Source organism: Dendrobates tinctorius, unplaced genomic scaffold (assembly GCF_039654945.1).
Source record: "Dendrobates tinctorius isolate UK_male_01 unplaced genomic scaffold, ASM3965494v1 ptg000060l, whole genome shotgun sequence".
Taxonomy (NCBI): Eukaryota; Metazoa; Chordata; class Amphibia; order Anura; family Dendrobatidae; genus Dendrobates; species Dendrobates tinctorius.
Window position 1 is genome coordinate 88,259,565 of NW_027361728.1, and position 24,479 is coordinate 88,284,043.

General features: G+C 39.4%; 1 long non-coding RNA gene across 1 annotated transcript in view; it reads left to right on the forward strand.

The window, feature by feature from the left end:
* The window catches only part of LOC141092809 (uncharacterized), a 125,246-nt gene that overhangs the window by 80,514 nt on the left and 20,253 nt on the right, over positions 1 to 24,479 (forward strand). Inside the window, exon 2 of the long non-coding RNA XR_012232934.1 lies at positions 24,117 to 24,170. This is a non-coding gene — a long non-coding RNA (uncharacterized lncRNA). The remainder of the gene's footprint in view (positions 1 to 24,116; positions 24,171 to 24,479) is intronic.

Genomic DNA, 24,479 nt, shown 5'->3' on the forward strand with positions numbered 1-24,479 from the left:
AATTGTATGGTGCAATTTTTCCTGTTACCCTTATGAAAATGAAAGATTTGAGGCTCAAAAACATTTTTGTGGGAAAAATGTGATTTTTTGATTTCCACAGCTCAACATTATACTTAGTCATGAGAGAGTAAACTCGTTGCTTGAGTGGTCTCCGAGTATTTTGGCGTGCTTGGAGATTTAGTTTTCGTCGCCTCAGCTGCATGATTTGCGACTGCTAGGCAGCTTGAATGCATGTGTGGAATGCCACTTTATTAGGGAATTCCACACATGTATTCAGCCTTTCTACAAGTCACAAATCATGCAGCTGAAACAATGAAAATTAAATCTCCGAGCACGCCAAAATACTCAGAGATCACCCAAGCATGCTCGGGGAGACCCGAGCAATAATGCTACTCACCATTCACTAATTATTAACTTCTGTGAAGCATCTGGGGGTTCAAGGTGCTCATCACACATCTACCTAAGTTCCCAGAAGGGTCTACTTTCCAAAATGGAGTCAGTTGTGGAGAATTTTCTCCATTCAGGCACATCAGAGGCTCTCCAAATGTGACATGGTGTCTGCTAATTGTTCCATCAAATTTTGCATTCAGAAAGTCAAATGGCACTGCTTCCCTTCCAAGCTCAGCTGTATGCACAAACACTAGTTTTTCCCCACAGATTGGGGTATTGGCCTGCTCAGGAGAAATTACACAACAAATTTTAGGGTTCATATTTCCTTTTACTGTTGTGAAAATAAAAAAAATTGGGGTCTAAAGTAATTTTTTGTGAAAAAAAGTTAAATGTTCTTTTTTTTCCCACATTTCAAAAATTCCTGTGAAGCACCTAAAGGGTTAATAAACTTTTTCAATCTGGTTTTGATCACATTGAGTGGTGCAGTTTATAAAATGACATCACTTTTGAGTTTTTCCTGTCACATAGACACCTCAAAGTCACTTCAAACGTAAGGTTGTCCCTAAAAAAAAACTTTATTTTGTTGGAAAATTGAGAAATATTGCTGGTCATATTTTAACCCTTATAACTTCCTGACAAAAAAATGTGTTTAAAAAATTAGGCTGATGTAAAGTAGACATGAGGAAAATGTTATATATTAACCATATTGTGTGACATATCTCTTTGATTTAAGGGTATAACAATTCAAAGTTAAAAAATTGTAAAATTTTTGACAAATATCTGTTTTTTTCACAAATAAGTGCAAGTTATATCAAATAACTTTTACCATTATCTTAAAGAACAATATGTCTTGAAAAAAACAATCTCAGAATCAGTGAGATAAGTTGAAGCATTCCAAAGTTGTTACCTCGTAAAAAGTGACAGTGGTCAGAATTATAAAAATTGGCCTGGTCATCTTGGGGGGTAAAGGGGTTAATTCATTTAGAAACTTTTTTTTATTACACTTTGGCAACCCAAGGAAAAATGTGGAATCAGCCAAAATGATATTCCGAACAATATTTACAAATCAGTTTTATTATAATTTTTAATATCTTCTTTATGTTTAGCTTAACATCATTTAAGTCCACATTGGAATCCCTCCTCTCAATAGATCAATTTAATTTATTTTTTCACTATTTCATTGATTAATGCTTTTACTTTTAACTACTGAGATAATTTATATAGTACAGTACTAGGTGAATTCCAGATCACGAACAAGCAAAAACTGTATTGCATGGTGCCAATAGCTTGAAAAAGTGAGAACAGCTCTATAAACAATGTTTAGATGGATGTTTGTGATTAGCATTTAGTAATTATCCAAGTAAATACATTTCCATTTAATTTTCATTGTTTCTTCAACCAGTTATGTGTTTATGCTGTGTCAGTCATTTACAAGTGCCTAAACAATACCTCAGTATATATTTGTTTAGAACATGGCACCAGCACTTCACCACACAATGAGCCAGGAAATGCATTATTTCAATTAAGCAGCATATAAATAAGCAAGCAGACAAATGACTTAGAAACCCAGCTACAATTGAATTGTTTATTGGAACATAAATCACTGGCAAATAAACTGTTAGTGGTTTGTTTCATTTTTTTTTCTTTTTTTTGCCATTACCCAGTTTAGAAAATGAAATTTAGAACAAGAAAATGAAAAAAAGCATATGAAGACAAAACAATACCTGAGAAAAGAAAGTATAACCCCATACTATTTCTTATTGTACTTATCACGCTTACCCTTATCTGCAGGAGTGTAGCGTGACCGGTCAGCTGTCCCGGCATTGGGGAAGGAACTCAGACCATGGGGCTGTCAGAGGGACCAGTGTAGGAGCACAGCTTGGGAGGTCGCAGGACCTGTGGAAGGGGCGGAGCACTTGCAGAAGCACTCAGAGGCTGCAGAACCTAGCACCACGTGACCTGTGATGTCAGAGGGGGCGGAGCTTATCACAGGGACGCTGAAGTGACAGGTAGAGGGCTCAGAGAGCCAGGGGTTTATACAGTAGCAATAGTCGGGCAATCCAGAAGTCATACACAGGAGAATCAATGCGGTACAGAGTCAGGCAGAACAAGAATGGTCAGGGAAGCAGGAGGTCAGGCACGGGTAGGGCTGCACGGTACAAAATCAGAAAGTCAGAGAGTAGTCTAGGGGAGCCAAAGGTCAGAACACGGGTCAAGCATGATGGTACCAAATCAGGAAGCCAAGAGACAAAAAACAAAATCCAGACCAGGTCATACACAACACAAACACGGAAACAGGCGAGAGCCACTTAGCAAAGGCAGGGTCGGACACACTCAAGTATGAAGTATAAACGACAGGGAAGGTTGCTCGCCTGTGGCCATAAATACCCTCCCTGAGACCAAAGAGAGGTTCCAACCATTAACCCTTCACTTGTCAGACCAAAATTCCAGATACCATGATATTAACCCTTTGCTTGTCAGACCAAAATTCCAGATACCATGACAGTACTCCATTCTTTATCAGTTATAAGGTGTCATTTCTTATCTCAGTTCTTTGTGCTAACCTTAGCTTGTTTGCCCACTGAATTCTGTACCCGAATGAATAAAATAATGCAAAATAATAAACACATGCATAACAGTTGAAAAATCACTTGCTGTGCATAAGTTAAATGTTTTTGAGTTTCTTTTATATTGTTTAAACTTTGAAAGTCATTAAATGGTTAAAAATGGGAACTGATCACTTTTCAGTCACCTTTCCTTGGGAAGCCACTCACTAATTTATAGATACAGTCATAAAAAAAGACAACAATGCCAGATTTGTGTTTTAGATGTGAAGAGCACATGGATCAATTTTATCTTAACCCCTTATCTCAGCTTACTTCTGTTATTAGATTTTTTTTCTGGACCAGCAGTCCAGTGATGAATTTTAACACAAGGTGAGGGAAGGGTGAGTTATTAATAAAGACTTGTGTTTTGCATGCCACCAAATTTGATCTAGGCAGTGCTTCAGTAGGATGCACTAAAGTCATTAAAGGGTTTGGGCAGTGAAAACAAATTATCACCTAGCTGAATGATTGGTTGGAGTCTGACCTATATGGCCCGATTCATAGGTAGTGCAGTGGACTTTGAGCTCTCTTGAAATAGAGTAGTAGTGCATATGATCAATCACTGATTCATTAATTCCCTATGGGTCTGCTATGTTCATGTTCTTTCCAGACCAATAAAGCATGAATGGAGTTGTGTTTGGGCCTCCAAGCTGCTGTGACACTTTGCAATGGTAATAAAATATCCCAAAGGGGATGTAAATTCCTCTTCCTCAAAATCTATGTGTGTCACAGGGGTTAGAAAACCACCTATCAGCAAGTTATAACTAGAGATGAATGGATCTTTTGAAACTTGAATTCACGATATATGCAGTATTTTCCCCAAAATCATTTTGCGGTGAATAAATTTCAATACTGGAAAATTTGTAATTGCCTGCAAAAGAGATGTGGTGGAGAGGAGAGAGAGCATCCTGCTGACAATAAGGGCTTACATTCAGCAGGAAAGCGAGGACCACGCTGGTCATAAAAGCTGACACTTTGTAGCAGAGAGAGCGAGAAGACCCTGGTGATTATAAGAATTTACACTCTACAAAAAAGCAAGACTTACCCAGTGAATCTGGAGATTGAAGAAGACTCTGCCGTACAAACTATGCTCCACTCAGCAGGAACTGGTGAGCTGTGATGGTTCAGTTCATAGATGCATGTTATTATGGGAAAGCCTGATCGGTAACACAAAATGATGTGAACCCATTCTCGGATGCTTAAACAATGTGGGAAATAGAGCCTGGCAATTTTTTTTTGTGCTCCCCAAATCCAATCTTAAAATGTTAGAATTCACATGAAACTTCAAATTTCAGGAAATTCTACATTAACTCAATCCTCCACACATCGATCTGCTCATCTCTGGTTATTGCCTATGTTTTGGAAAGATAACTTTTTTATCTGGGCAACTCCTTTAAGAAGCACATCATGTATCTGCCCATGCACCACAAATGTTCTCCAGTCGTGGACTGTAGTTTTTTTCTGCTATAATTTACACTACTTTTCCAGTGTAAACCATAGTGAATCTGTTGTGCCATACATTTTCCACTAAACTCCACAATGTTTTAAAAAACTTGTAACACTGGCATAAAAACGCCAAAACCTGCAAAATTATTGTATGATTACATGCTTTCTGGTGGAAGGAGATATATATAAAAAAAAACTAATTATATAATATTTTACAAAACCAATCAGCTCTTTCCACAAAAAAGCTGTATACAGTTGGGAAAATAAGTATTTGATACACTGCTGATTTTGCAAGTTTTCCACTTACAAAGAATGGAGAGGCCTGCAATTTTCATCGTAGGTACACTTCACCTGTGAGAAACAAAATCTAAAATTAAAAACCAGAAACTCACATTTTATAATTTTTAAATAATTTAATTGCATTTTTTTAATGCAATATTTAATCACCTATAGTAATGAGCGAGTATACTTATTGCTTGGGTTTTCCCGAGCATGCTCGGGTGTCCTCCGAGTATTTTGGCGTACTCGGAGATTTCATTTTGGTAGAAGCAGCTGCATGATTTGCGGCTGCTGGACAGCCTGAATACATGTGGGGATTCCCTAACAAACAGGCATTACTCACATGTACTCAGCCTGTCCAGGAGCCATAAATCATGCAGCTGCGTTGACAAACACTAAATCTCAGAGCACACCAAAATACTTGGAGATTACCTGAACATGCTTGGAAAAATCCAAGCAATGAGAACACTCGCTCATCACTAATCACCTACCAACAAGCAATTCTGGCTCTCACAGACCTCTTAGTTTTTCTTTAAGAAGCCTTTCTACTCTGCACTCATTACCTGTATTAATTGCACTTGTTTGAACATGTTACCTGCATAAAAGGCACCTGTCCGCACACTCAGTCAATCATAGTCCAACCTCTAAACCATGGTTAAGACCAAAGAGATGTCTAAGGACACCAGGGACTAAATTGTAGACCTACACAAGGCTTGGATAGGCAATAGGTAAGCAGCTTGGTGAAAGGGCAACAACTGTTGGCATAATTATTAGAAATTGGAAGAAGGACAATATGACTGTCAATCTTCATTGGTCTGGGGCTCCATGCAGGATCTTGCCTCGTGGAGTAAGAATGATTCTGAGAAAGATCAGGAATTAACCCGGAACTACACAGGATGACCTGGTCAATGATCTGAAGAGAGCTGAGACAACAATCTCAAACATTACCCTTCATAACACTCTTTTCCATTAAAAAAAAATAAAAAAATTAAAATCCATTATGGATTACAATCCTGCAGGTCTTGCAAGGTCCCCGTGCTCATGCCAGCATACATCCAGGCCTGTTTGAAGTTCGCCAATGGCCATCTGGTTAATCCAGAGGAGGCATTTGAGAAGGTCATATTGCAAGATGAGAGAAAAATAGAACTTTGTGATATCAAGTTCACTCATCATGTTAGAAGGAAGAAGGATGAGTACAACTCCAAGAACACTTTCCCCACCATGAAGCTTGATGAGAGAAACGTCATACTTTGGGGTGCTTTTCTGTAAAAGAGACAGGAAAACTGCACTATATTGAAGGGAGGATGGATGGGGTCATGCATCACAAGATTTTTGGAAAAACATCCTCATTCCATCAGTAAGAGCATTGAAAATGGGTCATGGCTGGGTGTTCCTGCATGACAATAACCCAAAACACACAGCCATGGCAACTAAGGGGTGGCTTCGTATGAAGCATTTCAAAGTCCTTGAGTGGCTTAGTCAGTCTCCAAACCTGAACCCAATAGACAATTTTTGGATGGAGCAGAGTTGAATGTTGCCCAGCAACAGCCTCGAAACCGAAAAGATCTGGAGAGGATCTGTATAGAAGAGTTGGCCAAAATCTCTGCTGCAATGTGTGTGCAAATGTGTAAACTATAGGAAATGTCTGACCTCTGTAATTGCAAATAAAGGTTTCTGTACCAAATATTTAGGCAGTGTATTAAATACTTTTTCATCACTGTATATGTATATATATACATATATATATACAAACACAAACTTTAGTCGCATATTACATACCACCACCCTAGTATAAATCAACACTTACTCCAAATAACATCTTAATATCAGAGAACATGGAGTACACAGGTTCATAAAGAATACATATTTTTATTTAATTACAACAAAATATATTATTCTATAAAAGAAATGTGAAAACTAAATCTCCAAGCATGCTAAAATACTCGGAGGACACCCGAGCATGCTTTCCGAGCAATGAGGATACTCGCTCATCACTAATGTCATCACTAACTACTCTCAATGCAACAACAAACTGACCCACAGCCAATGTCAAAAAACTTACACCAGAAATACACATGGCCCGCAATGAGATGGTATATAGGAAAGTGCAATAGTGCAGAGTGCCAGGAAGGGAAAGTCCCTAAACTACCAACCAACACTTGGGAATATCAGACAAATAACAATCAAAGATATAAGCCCACATGTGGAATTTTCTTACCCAGGGTAGGAGGAAGGCAGGAACCCCAGATCAGGTAACGGTAATATGTACATGTATATCTGTATCTATTATATAGATAGATATAATTTTTTTAAAACACCAATTTTGCATAGAAAATAAAAGTAATCTGATAGTCAGAAATCAACTTTTTTGTTTACAAACCTAGAAAGAATATCAGTGGTGACGCTTCATGATCAAGCTTAGCAGACACCATAGCAGGGGGTGCTACCTAAAACAAACAAATTAAGAGAGATGACAGGTTCTCTTTAGGAGTTACATAAGATTTCAATCCATCACAAAATAATCTACAGATTCATTATATATGCCATATTATATTTTAGCTTTGATACATGCAAATATGCCCACTGACTTAATGCTAAATGTTCTTCTAGTTAGAAATAGCATTAGTCTTGAATTGGAAATCAATTTGTATTTCAGAAAATATATTACATTCTGGTGTATTTTTGTCAAGGCTACAGGCAATATGTTCATAATTATTTGCAGAATGATGAATTGAAAGAGACATGAGTGGGTGAAATGTAGTTATGGGAATTAAATGATAGCTGAAAAAGTAACATTACTAGGGGGATGCTTGTTCAATATTAGTTTAGAGTTTTAGCATTTTAAAATAAAATATTTATTTTTTTCAGGCATTTTTCAACAGTTTACTTTACTTACAGTTTTTCCAAAACAAATAAAGTCCTGAAAAGGCATTTGTGACCTTTTTGTCACGGAGTGACCTGTCCTCTGTACCGCGACCCGCCGGATGGCACTCAAACCAGGACAAACGAGGGGAACACCGGGGAAACAGTTACAGTGGTGGGTCCCTGCAATAGGGAACTGGGACGTTTAGACCTCCTGCACTCCCCTGAGGCAGTGTCCCTGAACACTCCTAACGTTCCCTATACAGGCTCTTCACCTGTCGCTGAGCAAGATACCTCAGTCTCTAACTCGCCCTGCACCTATCCCTTACTAGTGAACTGGATGGTGCAGACACTAGTCCCACCGCTGTACTAATACACACAAGGAAAATACAACAAAACAGGGAAAACACACAACTTAGCTTTGCTCTGCTACAATTGCTCCATGCAACAGAGTACAGCACCCGGATCCAGCTTCCACCTGAATAACTGCTAATTCCAAGCTCTGGCTGAGCTGCAAGGAACTCCTCTCAATAGCTCCTTTTCCCACCAAGGTTGGTTGGGAATGGACAATATCACCAACAGTGATTGAGAACACCTGATACTCCTTTAAAGGTAGGAGCCAATGTAACCAGACCTTCTTGGTTATTCACATGTAATAACCCCAGCGGCCACTGGGGGCAAAACCAGAACTAAAGCAACTACAGTGTAATAACCCCAGCAGCCACCAGGGGCATAACTAACATTAAGCCAAAGGCTAAATGTGCTAAATCTGTCACAATCCTACATGGATTGTGACACTTTTACTTTTTCTTAGTTTTTTACCTCTTCACATTTCAGCAGCTATATCTTCTTTTTTTGCACACACAAGTCTGTGATAGACCTTGCCTTTTGAGGGAGAATTTTTATTTTTCTATTCACTGTTTAGGGGTACACATAAATAATATTTTTTTGTTTTTAAATTTATATACCAAATAACCTGTAAATCTATCTCTTTGGGTTATTTCTGTGGCTGGAAGTATTTAAATCGCATACTTACATTCACGTGACCATTCACACTTGCCACCAGCACTAGGGGATCCTGACAGTGTTGTGAGAATTCAGAAAACTTCTTCACAAATTTAATCACAAAAACTTTCATAATAAATCTTGACAACACTTTTAAGTATAATATTAAGCACTCTAGCATGCCCGATCCTAATAGCATGTAATATACTGACTGTCAGGACGCAGCTCCACTTCCTGGTTCCAACATGATCACTCAAAAGCGCTTTTCATACAAAGGCCACTTTCGCACATTCAGTATTTGGTGAGTTTTATACCTCAGTATTTGTAAGCTAAAAGCAGAAGTGGTTGAAAAATGCAGAAGTGGTGACGTGTTTCTACGATACTTTTCCTCTGCTTGTTCTTCCCCTGATTTTGGCTTACAAATACTGATGTCAAATATTAACCAAATAATGAAAGTGGTCTAACAGACATGTTACAACTAGCTTCTCTTCCTGCTTCTCTCAGTGAACCATGGGCAGTAGTATTTTACTGAACATTGAGAGAATCAGGAAAAGCAGCATGCTGGCATATAAGTGGTCACATGACAACTGCTCAAATAGATTGTTCGTGGAGGGGGAGGAGCCGCCAAACTGAATTCTTGCCCTTGGTGCTTGAAAACCTAGAAACACCTCTGCTGCAAGTCCCAGCAATTTAGCCTGACACATTCATTTTTATTATCCAGCCTTTTTTCATCTTGCAACCAATATTATCTTGTGCTTTTTCACATAAAATTGTTTTTTAGTACTTGGTATACTGATCATCATATCCACTTATATCAGTACTGCAAGTCCCAGGACATGTCCCTGACTTCTCTCTTTTTCTTTCACATTGCAATTTTACTTTATTATCCCCATCATAGGTTCTTTACTATGTTGTTCAGTGTCATCTATTGTGTGCTTTTGCATGGTCTTACTCCTCTATTTTCACTGAGCTCTGTCACCATGATGTCAGTATATACAGTAGCCTTTTTTAGTGCTCTTATTTTAACATTGGATGCTTATATTATTATATTCCTATTTTGTACTGTACAGCGCCATGTGTCAGCTTCATGTATGATGTACGATATTTCTTTTGTTATGTGCACTGACCCTTGAACACATGTCAGTGTGTGACTCTTTTTCCCCCTTTTTTGTCCATTTAAACCCTGTCTGTACTGTTAATGTACAGGAATGAGCTGTGAAAGACATCCATCTGATGTTGAAACAGGTGGCCCTAATTCTTTTAATAAATTCTTATGAATATTTTACCTGCCTGTTTCTCACTCTTAGGAGCGCTTATATTATCCTTTTTAATTTAAACTTTTTTTGATACATGGTGGCTTCTGAACTGGACCGTCACCTGAGGCACACTGCATCTGATTTCTTCCATCTCTGGATTTGTAAAAGGGTTGTGCCTGGTATTTCCACATCCCTCCAAGTGTACTACCATTTGCCCTTAGGCTATGTGCACACGTTGCGGATTCTGCTGCGTTTCCGCAGCGGTTTTGGCACTGCGGAAATGCAGCAGTTCCGCTGACCATGTACAGTACATTGAAACCCTATGGGGTTTCAAAAACGCTGTGCTGACAGTGCGTTTTTTTCTGCGCAGTTTACAAACCGCAGCATGTCAATTGTTTGGGCGGTTTCCGCAGCGGTTTCATACCTTTACCATAGTAGAGGTGTGAAACCGCAAGGCAAAACCGCAGACCAAACCGCAGGAAAACCGCAGGTCACTTTACCTGCGATTTTACCTGTGTTTCCGCGCGGAAAAACCTGCAGCGGAATCCGCAACGTGTGCACATAGCCTCACTGTTATACCTCAACTTCTCCATTTTATTAAGGATTTCTGCACTATGGAGCTCAATGCTTTTATGTTCCCATAATAATAAGTACACTTACATAGCTTTGTCAGTAGGAAAATAAAAAAATTTGCGGCGAAGGCAAAGGGGAGTGAAAAATGAAAGCTCAAAAAATGAAAAAATTACCTGGTCCTTAAAAGGATTATCCAGGCTTGGGAATCAAATCTGCAGTCACTCTAAGTGTAAGTGTAAAAAGCGCAATCAAGATTCAAGGATGCCGACGCCACGAGTTTTCAAGTTGCATACCTATGGTCATATGCCAAATAAACTACAAATTCACTTGTATTGAGCGAAGCAGAACACATCTAGTCACAATGTGGCCTGAAGCATAAAACCTTACAGTTAAATAAATGCCCATTCCCGAAGTCAGCACTGGAGAATCCTGACAATGTGCAATATGCGCACTGTGAGGATTCACAAGTCTGTAGTCACATAAAGTAGAAAAAAGTGAAGGGCATTCCAGCTTCTGGTAAAATGTCAAATGTTGTCTTTATTCCATCAAAGTTTAAAAAATCAAAGACAGGATGGTCAGCAAGCAAACTTAAAGGACTTTTTTAAAGAAACACTGCCACAGCACGAGCATGAATTTTCTCATGTCTGAAAAGACTTGATTCATATATAAAACAAATCCCACATTTGCTACAGGATGGCCAGCTTGACAAAGAACAGTGTTCAAAACAATTTGCTTGCTGACCATCCTGTCTTTGATTTTTTAAACTTTGATGGAATAAAGACAACATTTGATATTTTACTAGAAGCTGGAACTCCCTTCACTTTTTTTTACATTTGCAACACGAGTGGTTGTCTTGTGGTTCCATGCACACTGGATCCTCGCAAACTTCAGTGGTGAGCTGGCATTACTTTTCTTTTTTGGCAGTCACATAGAGTGATTGCAGACTTGAGCCCCAAGCCTGGACAACCTCTTTAAGGGTTAAGCAAAGATACAAATTATTTACAACACTGAAGACTATGCACATCTTTTAAAAACAATTTTTTCTTAACTGTTTACTCAATGCAAAATTAGAATATTTTCTACATGGTCTTAGTTAAAACAATATTCTACCATTTTGCCCTGGGTTTAAATTGCACAAAGGACAACATCTGTGAGAACTTATAAGACACAACACTGGTATATATCATAGAAATAATCTATAATAATTCCAATACAAATAAAATAAACCAATTTTAATGTGAATGGCAGACCATTCAAGAATGATAAAGCATAAAAAAACGAGAATTTACTTGGACAGGTAAAATACACAAAAGACCAAAGTGAATATTAAAATACCTTTATTTATATTGATATTTATAGAGGACCACTCTATAGGAGGGGAGTGGTAGCGTAGCCATGGTATCCCTAAGAGGACCTCATCAATTCCCTCGGGAATGACTAGCAGGGAGATGATCTCCTGATGGGATGGAGACATGGATAGATTAAATGGGATGATCTGATGAGTTATCTGTGAGGGCAGTGTTGACCCATTTACCACTCGTACGGTCACTGGTTTGACGAGCATCACCAGAGGAATTGCATGCCATTGGGCTAGGGCAGAAGACATAAAGTTGCCATCCGCCTCGTAATCCACGCAAAGCTCTACCGCAACTTTTTGCATTCCTGTGTAGTTGGCGGGCTCGTCAAAATGACGCATCTGCATACATCCGCATACATCCGCATGTCCTGCGTACCCAGTGTTAAAGATAGGTACGCAGGACGCATGCAGAAGTAGGCGGATCTAAATGAAAGAAGTGCGGAAGTGAGTGGAGCTTCAGGGAAGAAGTATGCAGCAGTCCACAAAGCCCCCGAATGCTAATGTGAACTTAGCCTAAGATGGACTTTCACATAAGAGAAAAATCTGAAACTTGGATCAGGCTGCAAATTGCGTATCAGTGGGTCAGTGGGTATGCAAATGATTTAAGGAATGAAGATTGAACACTGAAACTTAGGCCATTATTTTAACTAAAGGTAACCACTAACATATGTCAAAATTATTTTGTCCATGTCCTTACCTAGATCCTTTAAGACTCTGGGTGGTTAAAAATAGAAAATCTGTGTGGTTTTTAACCCCTTAATGACTGCCAATATGCCTTTTAATGGTGGCAGCTAAGGTTACTTATTCCTTAGCGCCACTTTTAAATGGCAGATAGCTAGAAGGACTATAGAGCGCACATAGGGTCTTATCCAAGATCAAAAGAATGTTAGATAATTAAAATTCACTCACCTATTGTGGTTGTGTGAGACACAACCACTGTACTTAGCATTGGCGGATACTGAAAGCCTCGGAGTGATGATTCCTTTTTTGGGTAAAGAGAATGGGGCATCAGACTGTGCTGCTCACCTATCAGAATAATGAACCAGAGGAGCCCAAGTGGATACAATAAAGAAACAGACTTTATTTCTACGCATTTCGTGGTGAGCACATCACTTCCCCAGGACAGTCTGTACACATACAAAGTCTGATATTTATAAGCAAAGAGGCTCATGAAAACACCTCCTTTAAAATAAAACACCACACCCAATGGGTGGAAAATCAGACAGAAACACATGTATACATCATAAAATACTCACAAAACAATCATAAAACATATGGAGTGTAATGCTAAAAACATTGTTCATACATTAAAAAGTAAATGCAAAAGCAAAAAAACAAACAAAAAAACACAGAAAGAAAAAAAAACTAAATTTCTTTTTTTAAAAAACCATAATTATAAAAAGGTAGTTAAATGAATATGTTTTGCAACCTGGAAGAGTGCTTGAACCTATGGTGTAGGCCCATTCATTTTTGGTCAAGTTCCTGCTTCTGTTGTTTTAAACTATTAAGCTGCGAGTGGATTTGATTTCAACTCATTATTTGGTGGTAGTTACACAAGATAATGGTAAATAAAGGATAATATTAGAGAAAAGAAGCTACAAAGCTCTTACACTAATTTAAGGAGAAGAATGTTCAGTGTAACAATTAGTGTGTGAAATGCTGAGGATGATCCCTACACCCTTATTGCTGAAGCTGCAGCAGAAAGAATCACGCTGGTGTCTATGTAATTGTTACATTTTAAAACACACCCTGAATATAATAAATTAAATTCTGCTATTACCACAAAACTTTTACAACTAGAACAGGAAATGATCTTAAAAAAAATCAAAAAACTTTATAGGGATAGGGAGGATTATAGCACCAGCAGCAAGGGAGCCTCCAGGAACCCCATAGCACTTAACTCCAATCTGGTGCCACGACTTCCCAATCTCAACAGAGGGGAACAAAATTATTCACAAAAGGAGGTTTATTAACAGCAATTTTAAGAGAACTGAGTCCCCCACAGGGACTGCCCCCCTAAGAAATTCCCTGCCATTCATAAAGGTCTTACATCCACTTTTAGTCCATCAACAAACATATCCCCTAAACAACAAAAAGAAAGTGACAATATTGAGACAAGGGTGGATCTAAATCACCACTGGATTACCTGAAGTCAATGTGAACATGCCTAAAGTGGTTTAACCTATTATAAACAAACGAAAGGTGGATACAATTTCCACTGGGTAAGAACAGGTCCCTGAGATCAATCCGATCAGCACAGAGGAATATAAACGTGATAGAACTGGAACAAAAGGAAAAATTCCTTTTGAAACCCAGGGCCATTTGAAGGCCATTATTGAACAGATAGAAAAAAATAAAAAAAAAAATAGGAAGCTGGCAACATCCACAAAAATTTTGTCTGATAATGAAAAAACTGATCAGACAAAAACTCCACCTGACAAAGGGATTATTCATCAGGTGGAGGTTAATCTCCTTGATATCAGCATACATGAGACAGAAGAGGGAGCGTCCTCTCAAATGGCACTTTTTTCAAATGAAATAGAAACAGATGAAAATAAAATTGTAATTGACAATATTGATGGGGGAAGCTCTCTGGTGCCCTTTTTACCCAGGGCTTCCTTCCAGAACAATGCCATCACAAAGTACTTCTCAGTTAAACTAACAGAAAAACACCCCAGAGGAAAAAGAGGGGGTGGAAAATATAAACAAAAAAGGAAGCCATCTCTGATGTAAAAGAAATACCAATAAATGGAAATGACATGGATATAGCTAACTGTCATGCTTACCGCTGCTCCCGCTGGTCCCACGCCCACCGCCTCCTTCACGCCCACAGCTCCTGCCGCTGCTTCCATTCTTGGGCCTGCGCTGTCCACGGCCTCCGGGCGCGTCCACCGCTCCCCGCGTGCTCCTGCAGCAGGCGCACGTCCGCCTGCTCTCCTGCATCCTGCCTCGCGGTCAGCCCGCCGCTCCCGGCACGCTTCTGTAGCAGGCGCGCACCCGCCGTCTCTCCTGCGTCCTGCCCCGCGGTCAGCCTCTGTGATCTGCCCGGGGCGTATGCGCTCCTCTCACCCCAGACCTCAGCACAGACTGGCTCAGCCCATCTCTCCGCCCCGTGACCCTGGAGGCCTGACCTGGAAGTCCTGCTCCTATAAAAGGGAGCTGCCCCTTCAGACCCATGCCTGATTATCTATTGTGTCCCACGACAGATTCTCGGGTCCACCGTCTCCTGCGTTTCACCCGCTAGTATCCAGCCCTGTGCCTGTAACCTGCCTTGTCTATTCAGTTGACCTCTCTCCGTCTTTGTATTTCCTTCCAGAGTCCACCATTCCTGTCCGTTCCTGTCGTCACCCGTGTGTGCCTTCCTGATCCTCTCCTGCCTACTCTGGTTCCTCCTGCCTGCTCTTCGTTCAGTCCTGCAGCTGTCCCTCCTGTGTTTGCCAGCCTGCCTTCCAGCCCAGTGTCTGCCTGTCTACTCCTCCAGTTGTCCCCAAGTACCAGCTTCCGTGGCGATAGTCTCCTCCGGGCCTGCCCCTAATACTCCCTGTATAGGGGTGGTACACCTGGCCTGCTCGCCTGGGGGCAGGTTCATCATCGCGGTCCTGTGGGTTCACCTTTGGAGTCTTCACAGCCTCACACTACCAATGATTCTATCAACAACAGTAACAATATTTTCAATTTATCTAGTTGTAACCTTTTGTCTACAGAAACTTCTCTCTTGCAGAAAAAAGCTTTCTTTTTGCCCCACTCATAACATTAGGACATAGCTTTCTTATTAAGGACTGAAAGTCCATAAATAAATCTAACACTTATGTGACATGTATTCAAAGAAAACCCCCTTCCAGAGTACTAAATCAACAAAGGATCCTATTTATCATACAGAATTTAAAGGAACGTCTAATTTTTACCCCATCCAAAGTCAAGGCCACCATCTGAAAATGACAAGGACAAAATTAACTTGACAAATAGCAAAGGGGAATGCTATCTCACCCAAAAGAAAAAAGGCATTAAAATCCCTAAAGAGCAATTTAGTCATTGTCATCCATACGGTAGACAAGGAGGAGGTAGTGGTACAGCACCAAGGGGATTACTTGGCAGAAGCATTGAGATTATTATCTGACCCCAAAACATACAATAAGGTTGACAACACTCAATATGATAATGCAGTGATCACTTATAATGCTTTAATATCAAAAGGTGATAGACGGAATACTTTTAACAAATCGCAAAGAAATGTTTAGAGTTGTCCATCCCTCGATTGCTTTTTTCGATCATCTCCCTAAAATCCATAGGGATGCTGTCAGACCCCTGGGAGACCCATAATTTCAGTGATAGAGTCTCTGATAACGACTCTTGCAAATTATGTGGATGTAGTGATGCACACTCATGAAGACCAACTACACAGCTATTTGAGGGATTTCAGTCACTTAATCCAACTTACGAAGGATATTCTATGGATAAACACATTTGTTTTCATTTCCATGGATGTATCCGCCCTCTATTCCAGTATCCCACGTGATTTGGGACTGGTGTGTTTTAAAACTTTCATAGACATTGATCCACGGTTGACATCAACACAACAAGAATTTTTGCTTGAAAGTTGCAGTTCATACTCCACAAAAATTTACTTTCAAGACACCCTATACCATCAGATACTTGCGACCGCGATGGGCTCGAAGGTGGCACCAACTTATGCAAATTTGTTCATGGCCATCTTCGAGTCCATCTTCATATATACAACAAGAAAACACAAAATAACAAATTTGAAAAAATACTCTGCAGTAAAAACATGACAGTAATCAGCAAGTGCTGTATAACAAATACAGGGTATTTAGTCGATATGTTTTTTGCAAAAAATATATACCAAGCTGCTTCACCACGTCACAGTAACCCTTCACGAAGCAGTCCCTATCTAATGTATTTAAAACCTGAACATCTGAACAGTGTCTAAAATGAACAGGATTCGGACAGGCGCTTCTTAGTATGGGCTTGTGGTGCAGGACAGCTCATTTATGTGCATGTTACTCAGGAGAGGGGTGGGGTCTCCCCAACCATGCTGAGCATGGAAAAAGCGGATTAAAAACATATGTTACAAAAAGCATATACAGAATGGGAGAAATAGGGCTAAGCAACAGCACATGTGAAAAAGACTTGGGTATACTAATAGATCACATACGGAATATGAGTCAACAGTGTGATGCAGCAGATGTATTAACAGAAGTATACAGTCTAGATCACGTGACGTTATTATTGCCCTCTACTCCTCTTTGGTCAGACCTCATCTGGAATATTGTGTCCAGTTTTGGGCATCACATTTTAAAAAAGACATCAACAAACTGGAGCAAGTTCTGAAAACAGCAACCAGTATGGTGACCGGTCTGCAAACCCTGTCTTATGAGGAAAGGTTGCAGGATTTGGGATTGTTTAGTTTGCAAAAGAGAAGACAGAGAGGAGACTTAATAGCTGTCTACAAATATCTAAAGGGCTGTCACATTGTAGAAGGATCAACTTTATTCTCATTTGCACAAGGAAAGACTAGAAGCAATGGGATGAAACTGAATGGGAGGAGACACAGATTAGTTATTAGAAAAAACTTTTTGACAGTTAGAGGGATCAATGAGTGGAACAAGCTGCCACGAGAAGTGGTGAGTTCTCCTTCGATGGAAGTCTTCAAACACAGGCTGGACAGACAACTGACTGGGATGATTTAGCGAATCCTGCTTTGAGCAGGGGGTTGGACTAGATGGCGCAGGAGGTCCCTTCCAACTCTACGATTCTATGATTCTTTAAATGCGTAGAAATAAAGTCTATTTCTCTATTATATCCAATTGGACTCCTCTGGTTCATCATTCTAACAGGTGAGCAATGCAGTCTGATGTCCCATTCTCTTTACCCAACAAGGAATCACTTTTAAATGTCACTGAGAAATAAGGGTATAGCACCCCCCAGCATCAGAAAATCTCTGGAATATCGGCTACCTGGGGTAGCTGAGATACTGGAGAACATGATCAGGGCCGTTTTTTTTCGTTCTCCTGTCATGTGATTACCGTTATTCAACAGAATAATGGAGATCACAAAAAATTCCTATTTAAAATTCATTCTTCTTTTCTCTGATATGAATCCAATGAGAGAAAAGAATACCATAGCACTCACCAATCCAGGTGAAAAAGTCCGCTTTATTTAGCAATCCACATTAAAACGTCATGGCCGGGATCCTGGAAGCAGGAGTGAGCAATGTCTGATGATGGCCGTTTCATGCTTACTAGCACTTCGACGGGTCAAGTGCTAGTAAGCACGATATGGCCATCATCAGACATTGCTCACTCCTCCTTCCAGCCTCCCGGCCATGAAGTTTTAATGTGGATTGCTAAATAAAGCGGACTTTTTCACCTCGATTCGTGAGTGCTATGCTATTCTTTTGTCTCATTGGATTCATACATTGTGTTTTCCGCACCAGCACCCGAGATCTCGGGGTTCAGCCTCCATGAGCAGTATGGACATGACAGCCTCACATCGGCAGTAGTATTGGCAGTGCCGACCGGCTTTTTCTTTTCTCTGACATGATCTAGCATATCAGAGAAGACAGAAATGGGGTCCTTAGAGCCTCCAATACCTCTGCCATCTCCAAACCCTCCTGCTACATCCTGTGATCCTCTGTGTCATTTTCCTGGAAAAAATGGCAGGCATATAAGCAATGCGCCTGCTGAGATCTGCCGGCTGGTACTCGACAACAATTTGGGAATTTTTAAAATTGGATACTTTGATCAATGTGATCGACTCTATCACAGTGATCAAAATAAAAAAATAGTAAATTAAATTCCCCTTTGTCACCTCCATAGTTCGAAAAAAATTATAAAATAAAAAAGTTCAAATTTTTTCCATTATTTGCAGTTACAGTTAAGGTTAGGGTGGGGGTTAGGGTTGGTGTTAGGGTTAGGGTTGTGGTTAGGGTTGTATTAGGGTTAGAGTTGGAATTAGGGTTAGCGTTGTGTTAGGGTTAGGGTTGGAGTTAGAAGTGGAGTTTCTTCAAAAGTGAAAAAAATGATGATGTTCAGCACAAGTGCTTGCTATTCAAGCTTGCATCTGTAAGTATCGTGGATCCCCACATTTTTTGGGGGTACCTAACAGCCGTGAAACATGCGAGACAGAGTCTCGGGCATGTCACTCTAGCACCCTCGATATTTGGTGTATACCCAAGCACATGATGCAAACTGCAGTACCGAGCATGTGTGTTCAACAATTTTGACGACATATTCAATCTGTCAACCTAATGTTATCAAAATCTGTGTCGTACGTGTTTGTTCAAAATTCTCACTATACCCCTGGATAAAATCCCTTGAGGGGTGTGGTTTACAAAATGGGGTCACTTATGGAGGTTTCCACTGTTTAAGCACACCAGGGGCTCTCCAAATGTGACATGGCATCCACTCTCGATTACAGTCAATTTTTGGGTTGAAAAAGTAAAACGGTGCTCCTTCCCTTCTGGGTCCTACCATGTGCCCAAACAGTAGATTTCCCCCACATATGGGGTATTGGCCTACTCAGGAGAAATTGTACAAATTTTATGATCTATTTTCTCTTGTTACTCTTGTGAAAATAAAAAAGCTTGGGTCTAAATTGCATTTTTGGTTAAAAAAGTTAAATGTTCATTTTCTCCTTCTACAGTGCTTCAGTTGTTGTGAAGCATCTGATGGGTTAATAAACTTGATTGTGCTTTTGAACGCCTTGAGGGGTGTATATTTTAGAATATTTTAGGAAATTTTATATGCCCTTCAAAGTCAATTCAAAGGTGATGTGGCCCCTAAAACAAATGGTTTTGTAAATTTTGTCTTAAAAATGAGAAATCGCTGATAAACTTTTAACCCTTCTAACTTCCTAAAAAATATATCATGTTTCTAAAATGTAAAATAGTCATGAGGAAAATTAATCTTTATTGCGACATAACTCTCTGATTTAAGGGTGTCCAAATTAAAAGTTTGAAAATTGCAAAATTTTCTACATTTTTGCCAAATTTCTGTTTTTTATTTCATAAAGTCAAGAAATTTTACAATTATCATAAAGTAAAATATGTCATCAAAAAAAATACCCAGAATAAGTGGGATACGTTGAAGTGTTCCAGAGTTGTAACCACATAAAGTGACGCTGGTCAGAATTGTAAAATTTGGCTTGGTCGTTAATGTCAAAATTGGCTCGTTCAATAAGGGGTTAATTACATGTGTATTAAAATGGAGATTATTTTGTAATATAAAGACTAAGCTGGTTCTGAAATGAAGCCCTGGCATTAGAAAGCTCACAGATCTATGCACTGTGTGGTGAATATGATATTTGTTTGCATGCTTGTCAGTTACTGATGATTACAATGTTTATCATATTTGTGCAATGTAAACTTCCTTAAACACCATTCTGCAATTTGTAGACAAAACCAGAGTGACTCCATGTAGAATTAGTATTCCCCCTAGGAAAAATTGAATTGCTCTTGAAAGAAGTAAAGGTCATATTTCTATGGTAGCCCCTCAAAGTCTCTGCTACACACAGTCAAATCAAGTAAATCCTGCCTCCCACCCCATACTTTTCTCTCGATTATAAATATTGCTCTGCATGCCATTGGGAGCAATCAACATTTACTGTAATTTAAATGTAAATCTAAAATATAGTCTAATCACCCTTTCTCATTACTAATGGAACATATCAGCATGCAGAGTGATAAAGACAAATTTATGCATGGCATAACCTCCCAGACATTTTTATATAAAAACACATATTTGTACAATGCCCTGTGCCTTCTAAAAAAATGTGGACTTCAATTAAATAATACAATTTAACATGCCTCCATACAAAACACCATGCCCCCTGTAATTAATCTTTCTATAAATTGTCCCTTAAAAAAACACTTTTCACTGTATCCTTTAAATAAACAGGATATGCACTTTGTCCCCTGAAATAAACAATCTGTACACCTTGAAATAAGTAATACAATACGTGCTGCAATCTGAAATAGATAAGATACACAGTACCCCCTGAATCACACAATGAGAAAGGTGGATAATAATCGAGATAGATGGGCACATTTATTTGAGTGGGATTAAACTCCACTTGAAATTTACAAAAAAATCTTTATTTTCCAGAATACAACTTTTTTTGTAATTTACTCTGTTCAAATTCAGCCAAATGGTGTCCAGATGCGGCTTTTATGCTACGGAGCTGTAGAGAGCCAGTCAGAAGTTTTAAAAAAAGAAAAGAGAAAAAAGAAAGAGCGCCATTTGACTTTTTCAATGCAAATTTTCCTGGAATTGAGATCGAACGCCATGTCGCGTTTGGAGAGCCGCTGATGTGCCTGAGCAGTGAAAACCCCCAACAAGTGACCCCATTTTGGAAACTAGACCCCCAAGGAACTTATATAGATGTGTGGTAAGCACTTTGAACCTCCAAGTGCTTCAGAGAAGCTTATAACGCCCGGGCGTGAAAATAAAAATCATATTTTTTTCCTCAAACATGGTCTTTTAGTCCCCAATTTTTATTTTCCCAAGGGCAACAGGAAAAACTGGACCACAAAAGTTGTTGTACAATTTGTCCTGAGTACGCTGATACCCCATATGTGGGAGAAAACTATTGTATGGGCACACGTCGGGGATCGGAAGGGAAGTAGTGATGTTTTGGAATACAGACTATGATGGAATGGTCTGCGGGTGTCATGGAGAGCCCCTGATGTGCCTGACCATTGGAAACCCCCCACAAGTGTCCCCATTTTGGATACTAGACCCCCAAGGAAGTTATCTAGATGTGTGGTGAGCACTTTGATGCCCCAAGTGCTTCAAAGAAGTTTATAACGCCCAGGCGTGAAAATAAAAAAAATCATATTTTTTCCACAAGCATGATATTTTATTCTCCAAATGTTTATTTTCCCAAGGGTAAAAGGAGAAATTGGACACCAAAAGTTGTTGTGTAATTTTTCCTGAGTAGGCTTATACCCCACATGTGGGGGTAAACCACTGTTTGGGCGCATGGCAGTGCTTGGAAGGGAAGGAGCACTGTTTGACTTTTTCAACGCATAATTGGCTGAAATTGAGATCAGATGCCATGTCGAGTTTGGAGAGCCCCTGATGTGCCCAAACAGTGGAAACTCAACCCTAACCCCAACACACCCCTAGCCATAATCCCAACCCTAGCCCTAACACTAACCCTAATGAAAAAATGGAAATAAATACATTTTTTTATTTTATTATTTTTCCTTAACTAAGGGGGTGATAATGGGGGGTTTGATTTACTATTTATAGTGGGTCTTTATGTTTGACAGCTGTCACATGCTAAAAGACGCTTTTCATTGCAAAAAATAGTTTTTGCATTACCACATTTTGAGAGCTCTAATTTTTACATATTTTGGCCCAGAGAGTCATGTGAGGTCTTATTTATTGCGAGAAGAGTTGATGTTTTTACTGGTACTATTTTCGGGCGCGTGACATTTTTTCATCACTTTTTATTCTGATTTTTTGGGACACAGAATTACCAAAAACCATCAATTCATGAATTTCTTTTGGGGGGACGTTTACACCGTTCCGCATGTGGTAAAACTTTTTTATTTTTTCACTGATTATGCTGTATAGTAGCTTTTTTGGGTGGGACAAGAAGATTATTTTTTAAGCGGTACAATGATTATTTATATCCGTATTTTTGATTGAGTGTTATTGCACTTTTTGATCGGCAGTATGATGATAAAGCATTGTTTTTTGCCTTGTTTTTTGTTTGAAGGGATTCACTAAAGGGACAGTTTTATAGGGAGGGTCGTTATGGACACAGTTATACTAAATATGTGTACTTTTATTGTTTCTTTATTTACATAAAGAAATGAATATATTGGGGAATATTTTTTTTCTTTAGTTAGGAATTTTTATAAATTATTTTTACGCATGTTAATTTTTTTACTTTATTACATTTTCCCAGGGTGGGACATTACTATATAGTGTCAGATCGCTGATCTGACACTTTGCACTGCACTGTGTAACAGCTGACACCCGGCACTATGTGCCAAGAGTGGTCACGGACCGCTCCTGGCACATTAACCCCCGGCACACTGCAATCAAACATGACCGCGTTGTTCTGAGGGTCTGAGGGAAGCATGCAGGGAGCCCCCTCCCTGCGCAATGCTTCCCTATGCCCCCAAAACACTGTGTTTGTTTGATCGCAGTGTGATGGGGGTTAATGTGCCAGGAACGGTCCGGATGTCAGCTGTGATAATCAGCTGACACCGGGCCGCGATCAGCTGCGCTCCCCTCATGAGCTGATTGCTATGACATACTATCCCATCCATGGGCATTAAGGCCCAGGGCACATGTCAGGGCAGTATGTCATATGTCAGAAAGGGGTTAAATCACAAAAACCTCACACCATCTATGAAACAAGGTTATAGTAGTATAATGGTTTGGTCCTATTCTGCAGTGTCTGAGACAGGTGCAGTAGATTGTCATCATTGAAGGGACAATGAAAATGTCAGTGAGCTGAATCTCAACAGAATGTGAGCCAGGCAGCAAGGCAATGACACAAATTCCATGAGTCATTTTAAAAAACACAGTCTATAGAAGGATAATATTGAAATTTTGGAAAAGACATGTCAAAGTACTGATCATAATCCTCTAGACATATTGTGGAAGGACCTGAAGCAAGAAGCTCATTGGAAAAAGCTAAACAATATAACAGAGTTACAGCTGTTTTGTATGAAGTAATTGGTTAAAATTCTTTCAAGCTGATATCTAGGACTAATCAACAATTACTATAAATGTTTAGATGCAGTAACTGTGGCACAAGCAAGTCGTACTAAATTTTTAAAGTAAAGGTTCACATACTTTTACCACTCACAGACTTGTGAAATTGGATCATTATACCAAATTAAAAAATTAATAAAGTCTACTATGTTTAACTCGTTTCATTTGGGTCACTTTATCTACTTTTAGGAGTTATGTGAAAATATGATGTAGTTTAGGTGATTTTTGGCAGAAATATGGAATATTCTGAAGGGTTTACCATTACAAACTCTCAAGCACTCTGTAATATGTCACCATCAGTAAAAGAAAATTCAACACATTTCTCTTATCAGTTTACCAGCAGAGTACATGCTGTTAGTGAATTGGAATTCATTTAAAACTACAAAATAAAATGAATGAAAATGTTGCATAGTTGCACAGATTGAAACAAACCTAATGTGCTTTTTTAGACATTTTAAAATCTTATTTTGCTTTTACAGCTGCAACTTGACTTTTACTACTGCTGTTTATATTTCTTGTATCCAGTTGTGTATATGAATCTACTTATTTTTACATATACTAAGATGTATTTAATTTTATGTATTTATAGCTATACTACTGCAGATCAGTCCTAAAGCTCACGACCATTACAGTCCATTGAAAGGTAAGGCACATGTAACTTTTACCCATTCCAATGAGACGTTCTCTTCAGAATTTACAATCCATCAGTTTTGTTTTCATACTTCATTGTGGTGCAGGGTACAAATCATTGGATCAATCTGCAATGAATTAACCTGCAGTCCTGAAAATCATGGGTTGCCCTCCCAGGGCTGTGGGGTACTCGGTACCGGGCCGGTGTCAGCGGAATGTGTCACAGCAGCAGTGACCCGGTCCGTGGCCCTGGCCGCCAAATTAATGGGGGAATGTAATGGTTAGATGAATAGTTTGTGACTCCAACTGTGGTGTTCAGCAA